General features: G+C 39.6%; 1 protein-coding gene across 4 annotated transcripts in view; it reads left to right on the top strand.

The window, feature by feature from the left end:
* Window positions 1-20,104, top strand: part of LOC132402069 (single-stranded DNA-binding protein 3) — a 165,277-nt gene that overhangs the window by 87,864 nt on the left and 57,309 nt on the right. The window lies entirely within an intron of this gene.

Genomic DNA, 20,104 nt, shown 5'->3' with positions numbered 1-20,104 from the left:
CCTCTCCTTCACCATTCCCATTTCCCCCCTCACTTTTATCTCCTTACCTCCCTCTGGTGCTCATCCCCCTTCCTTTCTTCCTTGGCCTTCTGTCCTTTCCTATCAGATTCCCCCTTCTTCAACTCTTTCACTTCCCAGCTCTTTACTTCACCCCTCCCCCTCCCAGTTTCACCTATCACCTATTACGTTGTACTACTTCCTCCCCTCCCCCACCCTCTTACTCTAACTTCTCACTTCTCTTTTTTTGCCAGTCCCTGACAAAGGGTTTTGGCCTGAAATGTCAACTGTACTCTTTTCCATAGATGTTGCTTGGTCTGCTGAGTTCCTCCAGCATTTTGTGTGTGTTACCTGCAAAGTAATCAAGTTTTTATTTGAAAAGTAGTCTATTACTTAATGTTACTTTCTTTACCAAAATTCAAAAGTTTCTGACATTTAATTTGTTTTGGGAAATGAATGTTTGGAAATCTAAAATCTGCACTTTTCTACAGACTAATGCAGAAAACAAAAAAATATATAAGACAAAATTTCTATTGGGGGAAAATATCTAGGATGCACAGTAATGTATTGCTTCAGGAAGTTTTTAACCTGAGGGAGTAACAATTTTAGTACTGGCATCTAGATGTGGGCAAGCATTACTTATCAGCAGGAGAGTTGATGGCTCTGAGACCATAGCTGTTATAACAAGATAAAGATCCAAAAGATTAATAACCTCTTTCCTCCTTACAGTTCCAAAAAAAGTGAGCTCCCCAAGTAATCTTTATTAAAGGCAAACACGAGGAAATCTGCAGATGCTGGAAATTCAAACAACACACACAAAATGCAGGTGGAACGCTGCACCGAGACCCTTCTCGGCCCGAAACGTCAACAGCACTTCTCCCTATAGATGCTGCCTGGCCTGCTGCGTTTCCACCAGCATTTTGTGTGTATTGCTTAATCTTTATTAAAGCCTTCTCTACTGTCTGTCACCAGTGGTGTCTTGTGATCCCTAAAGATGTTGATAGGTGCCAGTTAATCAGGACTTCATCTCCATGACCTTGGTGTCATATAATGTGAATAGTAATTAACTAGTACTCTGGACAGTAATTCTGAATTGCTTATTTCTGTAGTAGCTTGCAACCACTGGCTCCTGATGTCTGGGTCTTGTCCATCTTGTCACGTTTCCCAAAGTGTACCTGATTTGGAATTATTAAAATTAGGGAATCTCCTCTGTCAGCTGAAGTGCATGCTGAGTTTCGCTTGGAGACTGCTGATGTTTGAACAAACCCACACAATGGGGATGACTGGCATTGCCACCCCTATTAACAGTAATCTAGTAATATTAAAATACCTTGCAAATAACAGAACTCAAAGTGATTCTAGAAAAACCTCCCTTTGATCTCAACCCTGAATGTTTCTACCATTCATTACAGTTCACTTACACAATATTATTTCTTCCATGCTGTCATTATCTCATTTAAAGTGGAAAGGATTTGCTATTGCTCTCACCAGGACGCCTGCAGAAGAGGTGTAGAGTTTGCTGATAGTTGAACTTTGTCAGTTAGAGTCTTGCATCAATTTTTGTGCAAATAGCATGATCAGATGTTTTAGTCAATGTTTTGAAATGAAAAGCACTATTAGAAAAATTTCATTTTTGTCACATATACTGGAAATCTCCAACAGAGACCGATATTTAATTAAAATATATTGTTTTCACTTCCAACTAGATTATTTAGATTTTCTGTTAAATTCTATTTTCAGTCCTGAGTTGAAGGTGTTGGCTTGAACTGGAATGTGGTGATTTGGTGTAATAAAACTCCATTCAAAGAAACTAACCTGAGATGTATGATGCTTACGATATCCAGTGGGTAACACCGTCCAAAGTGTAATTCTGTCATTCACTTTTAGCTTGTTTCTTCCTTGAAAGTCATCTGACTGTTTTAATACCGCTATATCTTTTCAGTCATCAACCTTTAAAGAGCAAGTTTTGCTTCTGCACTGTGTTGTGCTTTAATCCCTTCACTTCAAGTCTTTTAACCCCTTCTTTTCAGTATGAGTAAGCTCTATTAATGTAAGTGTGAAGCTTCATTCAACTTGCAGAGCTGCTAAAAGGATAACATAGAACTGCAAAAATTTACATTTTGAATATTATAAAATTAACTGCCCTGGTATAAGCTACATGAATCGTTGGCTTTACGCAATTCATTCACAAATGAGAATATTTTGAACTTTACCCTGGCTGTGCTTGAGCCATTAACGTTTGCTTTTGGTCCCCCTTTGGGGCCAATTTAACACTTAGTTAACCTGGAAGCATTGGCAAAAGGATTTAAAGAATACTTACTTTGCAGGACTTGAACACTACTCTGAACATCATCGACACACTTGGGGACTGAGTGCAGAACTTCCATTAAAACTGTGTTCTTCATAATGGTGTCACAAAAATATAAGAACATGGGTCATATTTTCATAAAACCCCTCCCCACCACAAGTCTAAATCATTTTGTTATCACTTACTACTGCTTACTGTCTAAGTAAAGAGCAAGCAAGATTAAATTGACATTTTGGTTTTCTCAGTTCATTAGTTGGTAAAAGTACAGGTGGTACTAAGCCACACAGCCTAGCATTTGACTTGACAAAAGATTTGTATTTGCAACAAATGTCCAAAACATTACAAGGTGCTTCACAGGTCTTATCAACAAAAATATTACATAAGTTGGTATTAGAAAGGAGCAAACAATTTTTGGGGGAACTTCAGGTCTTGAAAGCTGAAGGCATACTTACCTGTGGTGAAATCATGAAAATTGGGAATGAGCAAAGCCCTACTGTGGAGTTTTGCAAACAGTTATCAAGTTGGAAGTTTTACAAAGGAGTAGAGTAAGGCCACAAAGCAACTTGAAAATCTGAGGCATTGCTTAACCAAGACCCAGAATATTTCAACAAATGTTGGAAATGCTGGGGTGTTAGTTGTGTGTTGGGGAAAAGTATCACAATTTTGGGTGATTTTGAATTTACACAGCACAGAATATAGGAGGTATGCTGAGAGTGCAATTGAAAAGTAAGTTTTTCCTATTCTTCCAGTTCTGTCTTTGCTCCAAGGTGTGCTGAGACAATGGCCAATATGGGCATAGTTAAAAATGGAAGTTCAACTGCACCGTTACTATGTTAACAAGTTTACAATAAGTCTTGTTAAAATTCACAGAACTGCTGGGAAATGGCAGCTTGTGAAGATGATTGGAAGCAGTGGGTTTAGTGTTTGATATTCATGTGGAGGAAGTTTCTTCTCATCCAGTAATAGATTTTGGACAAGTGATGGGGGAAATGGGGCTGGTTGTGTCAATGGTGGTTTGGTCCTTAAGAATGCAAGAAATGGGTGAAGGTGCTGTTGGCTGTGTATCTGCAGACTGTTTTTGACTCTCAGTTAAAGATAGCATAAAGATGAAGAAAAAAGGAAAGGAGTGTTATTTTTTTAAAATGTTTCGAATAGGTTCTGTTAAGTGAAAAATATTCCGAATTTACAGTCCACAATGGAAATCTAATTCTGATTGCTGAAGCTTTTTTGCAGTGATACAAGATGATGTTCTGAAGCCCTAAATATTCAGGAAAACAAGCCAAAAATTCATTTTCCACTGTGGCAGAACTTATATTGAGCAAAATATTGAAAAGTGAGCTGTTTATCAATTATCAGACCAGTGATTGTTTTCAATATAAGTATTTTAGTAATCTCAACAGATTAGGATGTTTTGGATACATACTCATTTGGTTCTAAGGGAATCAAGAAATTTTATTTCTGGAGTTGTCTGTCTTGACTAACTAAAATTGAAAATTTGTGGCATTTTATTGTGTATATAAGTTTTTAATTAGTTCTTTTAAAAACATTCCAGTTACTAAGGAATCAGTAGACATCCTAAGTATCTACTTCAGAAAGGGCCTCAGGATAGCAAAATTTTGTTAGGAAAACTGAATTAATTCATATGACTAGTTCATAAATTAAACTTCTAGTTTGGTGGCTGCACTTCATGATGAAGCCAATTGAAAATAGAATCTATTCTCTCAAGATGCTCCTTCTATGATCAGATTATTTGCTCTTTGGTTTCTAATTCATTTTGTTAAAAGTATTTTCCAAGACCTGCAATAAACATAAGCCCTGATGTCCCTGTCATCTCCATCTCAGAAGCCGATGATAGATTGTCTTTAAAAGAGAATGAACCGTCGCAAGGCGGAGGGTCCTGATGGAATACCTGGTAAGGCTCTGAAAACCTGGCCAACTAGCTGGTGGGAGATTTCAAGGATGTTTTCAACCTCTCACTTCTATGAGTGGAAGTTCTCACTTGATTCAAAAAGGCAACAATTATACCAGTGCCTAAGAAGAATAATGTGGGCTGTCTTAATGACTATCGCCCAGTAGTGTAGCACTCACATCGACAGGAATGAAATGCTTTGAGAGGTTAGTTATGACTAGACTGAACTCCTACCTCATCAAGGAACTGGACCCATTGCAATTTTGCCCATCACCACAACAGGTCAACGGCAGACGCAGTCTCAGTGGCTCTCCACATGGCTTTAGAACACCTGGTCAACACAAACACATACATCAGGATGCTGTTCATCGACTATAACTCAGTATTTAATACCATCATTCCCACAATCCTGATTGAGAAGTTGAAGAACCTCCCTCTGCGATTGGATCCTCGACTTCCTAACTAGAAGAGCACGATCTGTGCAGATTAGTGATAACACATCCTCTTCGTTGATGATGAACACTGGCACACCTCAGAGATGTGTGCTTAACCCACTGCTCTATTCTCTATATACACGACTGTGTGGCTAGGCATAGCTCAAATACCATCTATAAATTTGCTGACGATACAACCATTGTTGGCAGAATCTCAGGTGGCGATGAGAGGGCGTACAGGAGTGAGATATGCCAACTAGTGGAATGGTGCCACAGCAACAACCTGGCACTCAACATCAGTAAGACGAAAGAGCTGATTGTGGACTTCAGGAAGGGTAAGACAAAGAAACAGATACCAATCCTCATAGAGGGATCAGAAGTGGAGAGTGTGAGCAGCTTCAAGTTCCTGGGTGTCAAGATCTCTGAGGACTTAACCTGGTCCTAACATATCAATGCAGTTATAAAGAAGGCAAGACAGTGGCTATACTTTATTAGGAGTTTGAAGAGATTTGGAATGTCAACAAATACACTCAAAAACTTTTATAGTTGTACTGTGGAGAGCATTAGGAAAGGCTGCATCCCTGTCTGGTATGGGGAGGGGTGCTACTGCACAGAACCGAAAGAAGCTGCAGAAGGTTTTAAATCTATTCAGCTCCATCTTGGGTACTAGCCTACAAAGTACCCAGGACATCTTTAGAGAGCGGAGTCTCGGAAGGCAGCGTCCATTATTAAGGACCTCGAGCACCCAGGGAATGCCCTTTTCTCACTGTTACCATCAAGTAGGAGGTACAGAAGCCTGAAGGCACACACTCAGCGATTCAGGAACAACTTCTTCCTCTCTGCCATCTGATTCCTAAACGGACATTGAAACTTTGGACACTACCTCACTTTTTTTTAATATTCAGTATTTGTTTTTGCACACTTTTTATTCTATTTAATATATATAATTGTTTATTATTATTTATTTTTTCCTTTGCTAAATTATGTACTGCATTGAACTGCTGCTGCTTAGTTAGCAAATTTCATGTCGCATGCCAGTGATGAATCTGATTCTGAAATCCATGCAACAGTCACATCTCCTCTGAATTTCTGTTACTATTTCTGCATGCATTATATAATCCACTCCATGATGAATACTGAGCATCTCCAGAGAAGCTGCCAGTAACGCTTGTGGTCATCTTATTTGAAACTGCTCTTTCGGAAAAAGATGATGAGTCTAGAGTCATGAAATTACTTTTTGTGAAGTTATTTATTTCCCTCCTTGGAATCATTTTGCGTTCAGTTTTGTAAATGGGAATTGGGATGTGGTATATTTGGCAATTAAGATAATTCATCAACAAAGTGCTTTCAAACTACATTAAAAATTCTAAAGACGTGAACTAGTGAAACAACGACAAATACGGTGGGGTGGGAGGAATTTGGGTATTCTTTGCTGTATGAATGAGTTGGAAGTGGTTAAGAAGGAAATTAATAAAAATCAGTGGGATAGGAATGGTGGGAGAGTGTTTCTTAATTGACTTAATTCTCAATATGTTTAATGAACTCAGGAGCAAGTTATCCAAGTCAGTGAATCAGAATCAGGTGTATTATCACAGACACCTGCCATGAAATTTACTGTGCAGCAGCAGTGCAGCACAAGAGAAAAAAAATGGCTGTGTTGTGCACAAGATAACTAATGATCATTAGTCATGGACCATTCAAAATTTAATCACAGCGAAGAAGAAGCTGTCCTTAAAACATTAAATGTAGATCTTCCAGCTCCTGTTTCCTCCCCAATGATGTAACACGAACAGGGCATGTTCTGGGTGGTGACAGTCTTTAATAATGATGCCACCTCTTGAGTCACCACCTTTAGAAAATGTCCTTTATGGTGAGGAGTGTTGTGTTCATGATGGAATTGGTTGAGTCAACAATCCTCTGCAGCCTCTTGTGTGATTCCCCTTTGTTGGAGGCTCCATACCAAGCTGTGATGCAACCAGTTAGAATGCTCCCTGCAGTTCATTGGTATAAATTTACAAGTGTCTCACACAGCCCAAACAATTTGTAAATGTTGAAAGAAGTTGTGATCTGGGAGCATAATTGAGCAGTTAGATTTTTTTTTAGAAGTATATGAATATTGTCTCACTATCCCATTCCATTTCTGCTCTTCATTTCTCCTGTTGCCATCTTTGCAAATTTAAAATGTTTTTGTTTTATTTTAAACCCCACTTCCTAGCTCTGACAATGGGTGTCAGGCCCGAAGTGCAAACACATTCTCTTTTAACAGAAGTTGTCCGACATCCTGAATATTTCCATTGTTTTTCTTTCTATTTCAGATTTTCAGCATTTACAGTTTTATTTTCATCAGACTAACGTTTGGGTCAAACTATACCTTTAGTATTGTATAGATCTGTGGATGACCCGACTATAATGGGAATATTCTGTTTTTGAAAACTGTATTGAGACCTGCCCCAAAGAAGCTACTGTGGCGACCCATTTCCTGGCACATCCGAACCGACTCACAATTAGATAGCCTACGGGGGTTTGCGAGCACAGAGCTTTGGAGCCTCTGCGCCATGGGGGGCAGGTTGAGGGAGGCTTAAAAGCGAGGCTGAAGATTTCGAATAAAGTTTTTTCCTTCGACTGCAGTTACCGACTCCGTGTCGTAATTTTAGCGCTGCGTGTAGCACACCGCTACAATTGGTGACCCCGACGGTCCAAACGATTTTTGGACCGGAAATGACCGACGCCGCCTCTGTTCATGCGGTTTCGTTGAAACTGCCGGGTTTCTGGACACAGCGCCCGAACCTATGGTTCCAGCAAGCCGAAGCCCAATTCCATGTTCGCCAGATCACCTCAGAAGACACCCGCTACTACTACGTGGTGAGCTCCCTCGACCAGGACACAGCGGCCCAGGTCGCGGAGTTCGTACAGTCGCCCCCGGCAGACGGCAAGTACACGGAATTCAAAGCCCTGCTCCTCAGGACTTTCGGACTCTCACGGCGCGAGTGGGCTGCCCGTTTACTGCACCTGGTTGGCTTGGGCGACAGACCTCCATCGGCTTTAATGAATGAGATGTTGTCTCTCGCCGACAGACACACACCCTGCCTCATGTTTGAGCAGGCATTCCTGGAGCAGCTGCCCGAGGACATACGCCTGCTGCTGTCCGACGCGGATTTCAGTGACCCCTGGAAGGTGGCAGCCCAGGCGGACTTGCTGTGGAACGCCAAAAAGGTGAGCGGGACGTTATGTGGCGACCCATTTCCTGGCACATCCGAACCGACTCACAATTAGATAGCCTACGGGGGTTTGCGAGCACAGAGCTTTGGAGCCTCTGCGCCATGGGGGGCAGGTTGAGGGAGGCTTAAAAGTGAGGCTGAAGATTTCGAATAAAGTTTTTTCCTTCGACTGCAGTTACCGACTCCGTGTCGTAATTTTAGCGCTGCGTGTAGCACACCGCTACACTACTGCTTATTCTTAGAGAGCTGTAGATGTATTATTCTTTGGATTATTAATGTTGGGTTTAGAAACTTAAAGTATTGACATTTATACATAATACAAACAATTAATTTAATTTTCAAAAGTAGCCTTGAAAAGTCGAGCACTTACTAGTTGGGGGGGGGGGAGATAAAAAGTTCAAAATAAATTTATTATCCAAGTACCTGTACATCACCATATACAACCCTGAAATTCCTCGCAGGCATTCACAGCAAATTTTAAGAAACAACTAGAAGCCCCCCCACTGGCCTTCTGCCAATCAGCCAAACTTCCATCCATTCTAGTATCTTTCCTGTAATACCATGGGCGCTTACTTTGTTTAGTAACTTCCTATGCAGGACCTTGTCCAAGGCCTTTGGAAAATCCAAGAAAACAACATCCCCTGACTCTTTGTCTATCCTACCTGTTATTTTCTCAAAAAATTCCAACAGATTTGTCAGGCAAGATTTCCCCTTTAGAAAACCATGCTGACTTTGGCCTATTTTATCATGTGCCTTGGAGTATACTGAAACTTAATAATGGACTGTTACTGATGAACACTGAAGTCAGGCTAACTGGGTTAAAATTTCCTGCTTTTTCCCTTAAAGAGTGGGGTGATATTTGCAATTTTTCCAGCCCTCTGGAACCATTCCAGAATCTAGTGATTCTTGAAAGATCATTACTAATGCTTCCAGAATTTCTTCAGCTACCTCTTTCAGAACCCTGGGGTGCAGTCCATCTGCTCCAAGGGACTTATCTAATTTCAGACCTTTCAGTTTCACAAACACCTTCTCTTTAGTCATTGCAACATCACTCATTTCTGCCCCCTGACTTTCGAATTTCTGGCATACTGCTGGTGCTTTCACAGCAACATACTGTTCATATTCAGTTCGTCCACTATTTATTTGTTCCCATTGTATCTCTCTGGTGTCATTTCATATGTCCACTCTAGCCTCTCTTGCTCCTCACATCTCTGGGAAAAAAAGCTTTTGGTATCCTCTGTTAGATTATTGGCTATTTTGTGTGATTCTGCATCAGAGCTTTTAAGGTAAACTGGTTTCATGAACAATCACTTGCTTTTAGAAAAGCTTTACTGTTTGGCTTATGGATTTCTCTATCAATTACAATTAATTTTCTATACGAATGAAATATATTTTGCATGGAATTAGCAGTTAGAAATTGCTTTATGTTGTATTTCTGATTTCAATGGTAATAAATGAAGAAGAAAGGGCAACGAGTGGTGGAACCAAGCTGAAGAGGATGCCATCTAGCTTCAGTTGTCCATTGTCAGGCAAAGAGCACAAAACGAAAAGAGGGTTTTCATTGAATTGGTAATATAAACAGAGAGAATAAATATTTGTTTCCTGAGTGTATTACGAGTCTATCGTTCTTTGGCACAGCTGAAGGCTTTGATAGGTTACCATGTACAGAGAAGAACTGGCACTTAATAATTGCTTCTCCTGCTGGCGTGCCAGTCTAGTTAGCAGGTTTCTGGCTATGCAGCCAAATCAACATACTGTCATTTGTACCCAAGTGTCAAGAGACTTGATGAGTAGAGTCCTACAGATAATTTAAGTACTCTTGCTCTAGTCTCATTTTTTTCTCATCCAAATTACAAACTACATCTTTCTCGATTTGCAAAGCTGTACTTTTCAGGCAACAGTAATAAATCAATTAATGGCTCTAAATCATTTAATGGGCTAACACAATAAAATGAAAGCCAACAGCTTGTGTCTCTGCAGTAATATTAGTGGCTGCTTGTTGATTGGAGTAGAGAGTTCAATAGTGCTCGTTATGTCAATTAGCACAATTAGTGCATGATTTGATTGCAGGATTTACACTGCATCTGCTTGAACCCAGCTCTGTTTGCACATTCTGTGAGGCAAAAATGACCTTACAATAAATATTGTGCAGCATTGGGGGGGGGGGAGGGGGGGAGGTGGCAGGCAAATGAGGAGGGGAGGGGAAAGAATTTAACAAATTGTCAGTAACGATGTATTTCCAGATTAATGCCTTTTCAAATAAGTAAAGTTAAAATAAATTTTAACTGACATTTATGTTCATCAAGTGCGGGGACAAAGATGGAAGTTTTCTGCATCTTTTTCAGTTCATTTCTTTTCAGTGCTAAGCTATGCCATATCAGATACAATACAAGAAAAAATGAGAATTGAAGTTATGTTTATTGTATTTTAATACTATTCCATAACAACCATCTCATAAAAAGCTTTCTCTGCCAATGGTTTCACTTTCAAATGCCTACTTAATCCTTTCCATTTACAAAGTTGCTAATTTCAAGGATGTTGTGTATAATTGACTCCTGCTTTTAAAATAGGGTTGAAACCACCCCAACTCATTGGAGTAAAGTCTTCAGTAGATCAGTTTTGATGGCTTTGATCCCTACCCACAGGAAAAAGCTGATTGGAAGCATACAACCCTAATACCCTTTGTTGTTAGGATATTTGCACAGTTATATTTGGAGGCACTCCATTAGTTGGTTGATCATGGATGTTGCTGTTTGTGATTTGCTTGCCAGTATGCAAACCATGGCAGTTCGATGTGGAGAGCAAGCTGTTACAACAAGTCATATTACATTTTGTAATAACATTTGTATGTTGTACGGAAACTCGAAGTGCAAAGTATATAATTTTTTCTGGTACATGTCTTGTGCTGCCAGTATATCGTAGGGCTCCTTCAAGGGCATAATGGTAATAAGTGAGCAATATTACATAATTTTTCACTGAGGAAAAATGGGACAGCAATGCCAATGGCTTATTGAATGTGAGAGGCTGAAGAAAGGAGATTAAATTTATATGAAATACAGGGTCAAGGAGTTTGGTGTTCAGAATCCCTAGCATTCTGATCAAGATGGCATCAAGCTGTGCTCTATTTTGAGGTTGTGGCTCAGAATTAGGCATTCATTTAGGTCTATATAGGGAATGTTTTGGAGTTAGAAAGGGGAGTTTGAGATCAGGTTAGTGTTCAGGGACAGAGATATGGAGGAGTTAGACAGAGTCTAGACCTCTGACCTGTGCTCCACATGTGAAGGCCAGTGATGTGGACACGTATTGAAGAACATTTGGAGTCTAGGCCTCTAAGGCCAGCAACCTGGACAAAGGTGCTCAGTATATGTCGGGATGGAAAGTGCTGTGATGAAAACCAATGAGGATGACTAGGTTAGCTAGTCCCCCAGGTCAGTAGGTCCTGGGATCGAATGTATGTGCGATCTAGGGTGACCCCCTAGATATGCAGGTTAGTGAGTCCAGAGTTCGAGGCCTGGCGTTCAGTATCCTGTTATTGACTGAGGTCAATACTGAAGATCAAAGCCCGATTGCAGAAACCCTGAAGTCCACTGGGAAAATCAGATGCCCATTGTCTATGCTCCTATTGGAAGCCTGTCCTGGAATTGGAGGACCGTCCATGTGGGTGGGATGGAGGAAAGTGGAGCGTATTGCTGCTGTTTTTTTTTTTGCTTGTCGTGCTCTGTGTTGTGCTGAGCATTGTGCGTATGCTATGTTGGCGCCAGAATGTGTAGTGACACTTGCATGTTGCCTCAGCAGAAATGACTCATTTCACTGTAGCTTTAGATGTACACGTGATAAATGAACTAATCTGAATCATTCACTAGTTTTATTGATTTGCATCATTTTGCTTCATGCTATAAAAAGATTTTGAGAAATATTCACAAAATGCTTGTGGAACACAGCAGGCCAGGCAGCATCTATGAGGAGAAGCACTGTCGACGTTTTGTCTGGGCCCGAAACGTCGACAGTGCTTCTCCTTATAGATGCTGCCTGGCCTGCTGTGTTCCACCAACATTTTGTGTGTGTTGTTTGAATTTCCAGCATCTGCAGATTTCCTCGTGTTTGCTCTTTGAGAAACATTCACCATTTCATACAATAGGTATGAATTTAAAGATTCTGTGTAGACGTTGACACTTTAATATGGCCTAGTCATTGCATGCATTTTGTGCTGATACAGCCTTCAAGTCTGTTTCTTTAAGTTCAAGCAGTGCAGATGTCTGGATTAAGCAAACATCTGTTTTAGTTGTTTGCAATTAGATCTGACTTTACCATGTACAGCACATTGGTGCCCTGCTTTTGTATGCCACAGCAGCTAGTTATTCCAAAGGAGGTGATCTCTGATGCAGGGTTTTGACCTGAAATGTAAACAATTTATTTCCTCCCACAGGCGCTGCATAACCCACTGAGTTACTCCAGCAGTTTGTTTGTTGCTAATTATTCCATATATGTGCCATCGCTAAGATTGGTTACTTACACTAGCATATCATAGCCAACCCTGCAACTGTGTCAGCTTCACTACTGCTAAACCCTCATCCATGTTTGTCATTACCAGACTTGACTATTCTGTTGTTTTCCCATCTAGCCTCCTTCATTCCCTCCTTTGTAAACTTGAGATATTCCAAACCCTAACTTATCTTTGTGCTTGCTGACCAGTATTTCTCGCTTAAGCGGTTCTTTCAAAATTCTCACTTTTATTTCAAATCCCTCCAGGGCCTTGCATTCCATATCTCCGTGATCATCTCCAGCCCTGTGATCCTCAAATGTAAGTCTATTTCTTGACTCTTAATCCACTTCAAATTTATGCATTATGCAATTATGCAAAGGAAGCTATTTCTTCAGCATGGAATTTGCTCCCTAAATCTTTGTCCCTCTAGCATTCTCCAATGCTCCTGAAATCAATGTCTATTTGATTTCCTCTGTCTTGCACATTTCGAGCTTTTGGCTCTTCTGATATTTATGAAATTTTATTCAGTGACACTTCTGTAAAGTTATGGTACTGAAGTTGCTAAAATATAATTTGTTGCTTTTACTGGTGTTCAGTAACACAGTGAGCAAGTTCTCCTCTTGGTTTTTGAACCAAGTCCTATGGAAGTGGCCACACGGTTCCTAACCAGGAAACTGAGCTATACCACATTTCCTCCCATCCTCTCCGGTATACCAGAGTCAGTGATTGGGAAATGTATAATGAAAACAGAAGAGGCTCAACATAAATGTTTTTGTAGTCAGTTTGTCACCCAAACAAGAGGTATCCCAAGGTTGGAAAATAGGAAATTGGTTTGTAGTTGTATGTAATAGGCTGGAAGAGAAACACATTGAAATAGGGAAAACTTCCACAATGGAAGTAAACCTCTTAGTCCTTCCACTCAGTTGATGTGCAGTCATCTTTTACGCATAATAATTCTAAAGTCCTCTAGATGACTAATGCCCTCTCCTGGGATCAAATCATTAATGGGATTTACATATGAATGGAAGCAATTTTAAAAGTTTGATATAAGAGGTTTTTGGAATGAGTGATCTTAATGGCATTGAATAGTAAAACGTGTGGTGTTGCCTTTGAATGGCCTTTTTTGTGCTATTGGTGAGGTGCATCATTGTTGAGGGGAGGGGCAGAAATCCACAGACATGGTTTATCAGTGTCTGTCCTTGCCTATTACAAAGAGAAGAGATTAAAGTTTATATTAATTGAAGTCAGACACTGGAACATTTTTGATCGTGGCCACAGGTTTAGTATTTACAATAGAAAAAATAGTACAATGGATACCCAGAGACACAGTCTGCAGTAATATTTGTTTATTACTGACTTGTTTACCTTATAGCAGTGGTCTTAATTCGAATTTTCTCATAGACCCGGTAAACATTTTTAATTCTTGATCAAAGATTGGATGTGTGGGCATGATGTCTGACAGGTAGGTGTATAATTCCTGGATAATAGATGCTACTTGTTAGCTATACCTGAATGGCTACAGTTCTGTGCTGTCAGTTAGACACCTTCCTAAACAAGAGAAAATCTGCAGGTGCTGGAAATCCAGGCAACACATACAAAATGCCAGAGGAACTCAGTAGGCCAGGCAGCATCAATGGAAAGGAGTACAGTCGATGTTTCGCCTGAAACTCTTCAGCAGGACTGAATTGAGTAATTTCAACTTCCTAATCAGTAATTTCATATGATGTTTTTATGTTTATCTCAAAGACGATTAAGAATGGGAATTGTATAGAAAAGATTGTCACTTACAAATCCAATAGAGAATTTTTGAGACTGTTTGCCTGAAGTTGTCGAACACTACGTGCAGAGGTCACTGTGAAACACCATCAATATAATTTGGTGGAAGTAAGGAATGAAAGGGTATGTTGAGTGACTCATCTCAACAATTGCACTATAGGCAATGTTCTGTTTGCTAAATGCAATGTCCTAGAGTCTGCAGTCAGCTCATGTTTGTTACTAATCTCAAAGCTAAGTCTATTCTTGCTTAGAATCTTTGACATTAGGAACTTGGAGTTGTAAGCCAGCCAAGTCCTCAGTGACAAGATTCTGTATGCTGACAAGATATTTTGCAACATAATATCTATATTGGGTGGTGGCAGATCAAGCCAATCCAACAAAGCTAACTTTGCCTGGCAAAATCATGGCTCCCAAATTTAGCTGGAGCTCAAATCAAGTCACTTTTATTGTCATTTCGACCATAACTGCTGGTACAGTACATAGTAAAAATGAGACGTTTTTTCAGGACCATGGTGTCACATGACACAGTACAAAAACTAAACTGAACTATGTTTAAAAAAAACACTATGCTAGACTACAGACCTACCAACGACTGCATAAAGTGCACAAAACAGTGCAGGCATTACAATAAATAATAAACAAGACAATAGGGCAGTAAGGTGTCAGTCCAGGCTCTGGGTATTGAGGAGTCTGATAGCTTGGGGGAATAAACTGTTACATAGTCTGGTCATGAGAGCCCGAATGCTTCGGTACCATTTCCCAGGCGGCAGGAGGGAGACGAGATTGTATGAGGGGTGCGCAGGGTCCTTCATAATGCTGTTTTCTTTGCGGATGCAGCGTGCAGTGTAAATGTCTGTAATGGGGGGGAAGAGAGACCCGGATGATCTTCTCAGCTGACCTCATTATCAGCTGCAGGGTCTTGTGATCTGAGATGGTGCAATTTCCGAACCAGGCAGTGATGCAGCTGCTCAGGATGCTCTCAATACAACCTCTGTAGAATGTGATGAGGATGAGGGGTGGGAGGTGGACTTTCCTCAGTCTATGACATAGGCTTAATGTTGAATGTCTCGGCTGTTCATAGACATTGGATAAATAATGCTTAAAGGCACTTGAATACTTTAAAATGAAAATATTAAAGAAAATGCAGTTATAGATGCTTGCTTATTTTAATTCCTGTGGATTTTCTATTTAGTATAAGCATATTATCACACCCCCTGCTGTACTTCCATACTTAACTGCACCGATCCATTTGGATTGTTTCAGGGATTCACAAATTAAAAGACTTGTGTGAACATCTTGTGTTTTCAGAGTTACAATGGAAAACAGCATTTATGTGGTTAAATGTTATGTACAAAACCTAGCCCTCTGTAATAGTATGTAACACCATAATTATTAATATTCAGCATTTGTATCATATCAGCATTAGATCAATGGGAAGGAAGGCCCTGAAAAGATTTATGCACGTGCTTTCTAACTGGAGGAAGTTTTTAAAAGCAATAATATATATATATATTTCTAAATATTTCATATTTTATGTATCTTTTGGCTCATCGTAACTGCACTCCATATTCTTTTGAGGTAACACTGTGTAAGACAACAGCATTAATTTTGTTCAGTTAGTGATTGGAATACTAATTTTTTTTCTGGTGCCTGCTGTAAATCCAGGGAGTATTTTAAATTACTATCTGGTGACCCCTTCTGGAACCTAGTTTTGCATATTAGTTAGGGACTATAATCTGCTTGACAAAACATTTTGTGGAATAGTTTGATTTGCAACATTTGATTCATGAGTATTAGCTATAATACTGTTGTCTACTTACAGCTATTTTTCACTGGAGAGAACAGCCTGCCACACTCGGTGCATGGGAGTACATTGTACCAAGATTCGTGTCCTGTATTTTCAATTTACATAATTTCACATAATGAAACTCTTTCCATCTGAAATGGCTATATTGGCCAACCGCAAAGCGCATATCATCAGGTCGTTGATCAGGACGTGAAGCTCCTAGGAGAAAAGAGAAATTTGGCAAATAATGTTAATTCTAAGTGAGGTTGTGTGGAGTATTGGGGCTCACAGAATTGAGTCCATTGTTGATGGGAAATGTTTTTCTGCCGTGGCGAGAGTGCTGTTTAAATGAAGTGTGGGCATCTCATCTCAATACTGTTAGAGCAGAGCAATGCTCCTGCTTTCCTTAAGGGGTCAGTTTCAGCTTTCACACCCAATTTACACGCCAGATGTTTATTGGTTTAAAGACAAAACAACTGCATGGCTCTACTAAATTGGTAATGAATATGGTAAACTGCATTGCCTCTGTTCTTTGACACATGTGCATTGTTAAACGGGCAGATGTTCAGGGATCACCAGCAAAGACATTTGCTTGCAGTGAATTGACCAGAGAAATGTCTAATGTGGTCTAATCCAAAGATGCGTTTTGTGAGCCTGATTTGCACATAATGTTTTTTGTGAAGAGATGGTTCCTTTGGTGCAATTTGAACTTTGAGTTCAGGTGAGAATGAGGACATTCTTGCCCAGTCATCTCTCACTGAGCTTTCAATTATGTCTATTCATTTATCAAAGAAATTGTGCTCTAAAGTTTGTTGTTGTTTACACACGATGCAGAATTGGCACGACAGTTTATGCAGTATCTAAATAGGTTCTGTATATTACTCAGTCACGGGAGACTGCAGATGGTGGAATCAGAGCTGAAACTGAACTGCTGGAGGGGTTCATTGGACCAGGCAGCAACAGTGGAGAGAAATGGACAACTGATGTTCGGGGTTGAGATCTGTGACCCTGTAGGCAGTCTTTCAGGATCAAGGGTTACTTCTACTCTAATATTTGGGTTCTGAGTTGAGTCTTGAAGCTGATGTGGGGCCTGAGACTGCTGCTGTAGGTTAGAGGTACCTTACGGGATTGGTAGGCAGGTGACACTTCTACCTGTTTTCCTGTGTGAGCTGAGACTCACGATGCCACCCTGAATCCTGCTATTCCACATTGCGTGGTCAAAGGCCAGGGGTTCTGAGGAATCATCAGCCATGTTTTCTATTCCAAGTACAATATACCTGAACTTTTCCTTCTGTCCACCTGCTGTTATTTCCATAAACTTGGATGTTGTTGGAAGTTTGGGACTTAGTCAAGGAGCTTGCCAGCTCAGCTCATCTGTCTTCACTCAGGAAGAGTGGTTGCTTGAAAGGTCCAGAAAGAAATCTAGATCAGCAAGATCTGCATTGCACAGTTGTTGGCTTCTGTGATTATTAAATCACTTTATCCTTTCAATACCATATTGATTGTTGTATATTTGTCAAAACCAAGTCTTTAATGCTGAGGATTATGTGAGAGCAAGCAGTGCAGATTATTGAAAGACACCTTTCAATTTAAATTTTGCTAATTTTGGTACTAATTTTGATTTTACTGATAAGAATTAATACCAAGACATCTAAGAAGCACCTGACTGCATTGCCTTGTAGTTGGTTGAGTAAAGTTGAATATCATTGGGTTATCGGCGAATTGAACTATTTGGTCCTAGAACTAATTTTATCAAATGCTAACAAATAACCTGAATTTTCTGCTCCAGGACATTCAAAAATTTAGAGGTGTGTACCAAATATTTAAATATGCATGAGTGTGTGTGTGTGTGTGTGTGTGTGTGTTTATTTTTATATCTTAATTTATTAATTTGTGTGAGATGCTATGTCTGTGTTTGGCATTTTTTTTTAGGAAATGTAACAGGTTGAGAAGTTTTTAATTAGTTGAGTACTGTGCTGATGTTGGCTTTAGCCTTTAGGTGATAAACAACAAAAGCAAAAAAAAGTAGCTTAAAGTTTTCCAGTTGTACCAAGGTATAAAACAGAAACAAACTTGTGTGGCCCACGACCAGGGTGCCAATCATGATACTTATATACGTCAATCCCATTTTCAAAGTTGCTAGTTCTAATTTTGATTGACCTGCTGTTCAGCTAAAAAGATCCTTGAAAAGAATTTCAAAATTGTATCTTTACATTGTCATTTATTCCTGCAGCAACAATAGACTGCATGCGACTTGTAAATTAATAATATTTCTGTGAATGGCATAGTAGCAGAGTGGCACATATGTTGTGTACCCAGTTCAATCCTGGTTTTTGGTGCCGTTTGTATTGAATTCACATGTTTTCCCCCATGACTATGTTTTCACTGTATTCTGGTTTCCTTCCACATCCTAAAGAAGTGCAAGTAGATAAGGTAACTGGCCACTGTGAACTGCCTCTAATGTATCAACAAGTGATAGAATCTGGGGGAAATTGATGGGAATATGGAATAAGATGGGCTAGGGAAGGAATTGTGTTTTTAAAAGCAAAGGGTACTTGTTAGCACAGACTTAGAGGGTCAAACAGCCTATTTTCACGGCCTATTTCTCTACAACACTGATTCTTATTTACATGTCCTGTTAAAATGTAATGGTGAGTGTATGTGGCCGCTGTCTTGTTCTTTGGCACTAATGGGTGCCTGTCAGGAATGATCCTATTATCCTTTTGTATCCCTTATAAAGTTCAAATTAAATTCATTATCACAATGCATGTATGTCACCATATACTACCCTGAGATTCATTTCCTTGTGGACATTCACAGTGAATACCAAGAAACAATAGAATAAATGGAAAAACTTCATGTAAGTGGACAAACAACCAATGTACAAACGACAACAAATTGCAAATACAAAAAGAAAAAAGCACAAAGTAATGAATGAGCAATAAATATAAAACACGAGATGAACAGTTCTTGAAAGTGAGTCCATGGTTTGTGGTTTTAAGAACTCTAGTATTATTGAGACATTGCCAACCAACTTTATCATGAGTGAAGTCCAACCAGGTGGAGACTGACTTCTGTTTATTCTTTTAAAAACAGTTATTTTGTGGGTAAGTGCCATGAAGTGATTTATTTTCAAATTTTATCTGTGGAGAAGGAAAGCTTGTATTAAGATTTGGTTGTTCTGCAAAAGGTGTAAAGGAGGAAGAAAACAGTGAAAGATTCAGTATTGTTAACGACCAAAGTGTTTAAAAGATGTATTTCTTAAACTTAATGCACTTAGATCAAAATCTATCAAAATATATCCAAAACAAAATTTCACCTTTCTGTAGATAATGTTTTGAACTTCATGAGCTTTATTCCTGACCATTAGAGTCCACTATTCCCAAAGTGTTGTTAAATGGGACGTCATAAGATTTTGACTTTGTGATTATGAAAGAACATTGATAATGATGTATGTTGTTTGGAAGGTAGCTCGGAGGTGATCCAGTTGATGACTTTGTCCTTCGAAATGATGGAGCTTTTCAGGCTGCTACTGTCAAAGAAGCCTGGGTGAGTTTTAGCAGTGGATTCTGCAGTGAGCATGCAGTATAGTTATGCTGCACTGTGGTGGAGCAAGGAAAATGCGTAAGGTGATGGGATGAGGTACCAAACTGACTGCTTTATCCTAAGGATCATTTCTAGGTATTATCATCGTTTCTGTTGCCTATATTAAAAGTAACATTTTAACATCACCATTGGTATCATCATATGGTCTAAGTTCCAGGATTTGCTCAAAAATATTGATGAGTCCTCACCAAGGCAGTTTTGCTGTAGGAATTAGGATGCTGTGCTCTTTGCCCTCTACAATTTTTATTCTGTGGTTTTATTGTATTCCCCTCAGGCAAAACTGAAAAGCTTCTTGTATTTGAGGGATGCACTAACCGAACTTGGGTTAGGATTTAAAATGAATTGCTTGGGGCGCATTTATAATTTGGATCTAGTCAATTTCTACATTCAAACCATGTACGCATTATTCCTTAATATGAATTACAATTCTCCAGCTGAGCTCTGCAAATGGGAAGATTCAGCTTATAAGATCTCAAGGCTTGGGGAAAGAAAAACAGCTGATCTGGTGACTAGGATTTTGCGAGCTGAGCACTTCCTGTAATTGAGTCCATGATTGGAATGCAGAAATTGAGTGTGTCCCAAATTAT

Source organism: Hypanus sabinus, chromosome 11 (genome assembly GCF_030144855.1).
Source record: "Hypanus sabinus isolate sHypSab1 chromosome 11, sHypSab1.hap1, whole genome shotgun sequence".
NCBI classification, from domain to species: Eukaryota; Metazoa; Chordata; class Chondrichthyes; order Myliobatiformes; family Dasyatidae; genus Hypanus; species Hypanus sabinus.
Note: the sequence above shows the minus strand (reverse complement) of the source record. Positions and strands in the feature narration are given on the sequence as shown.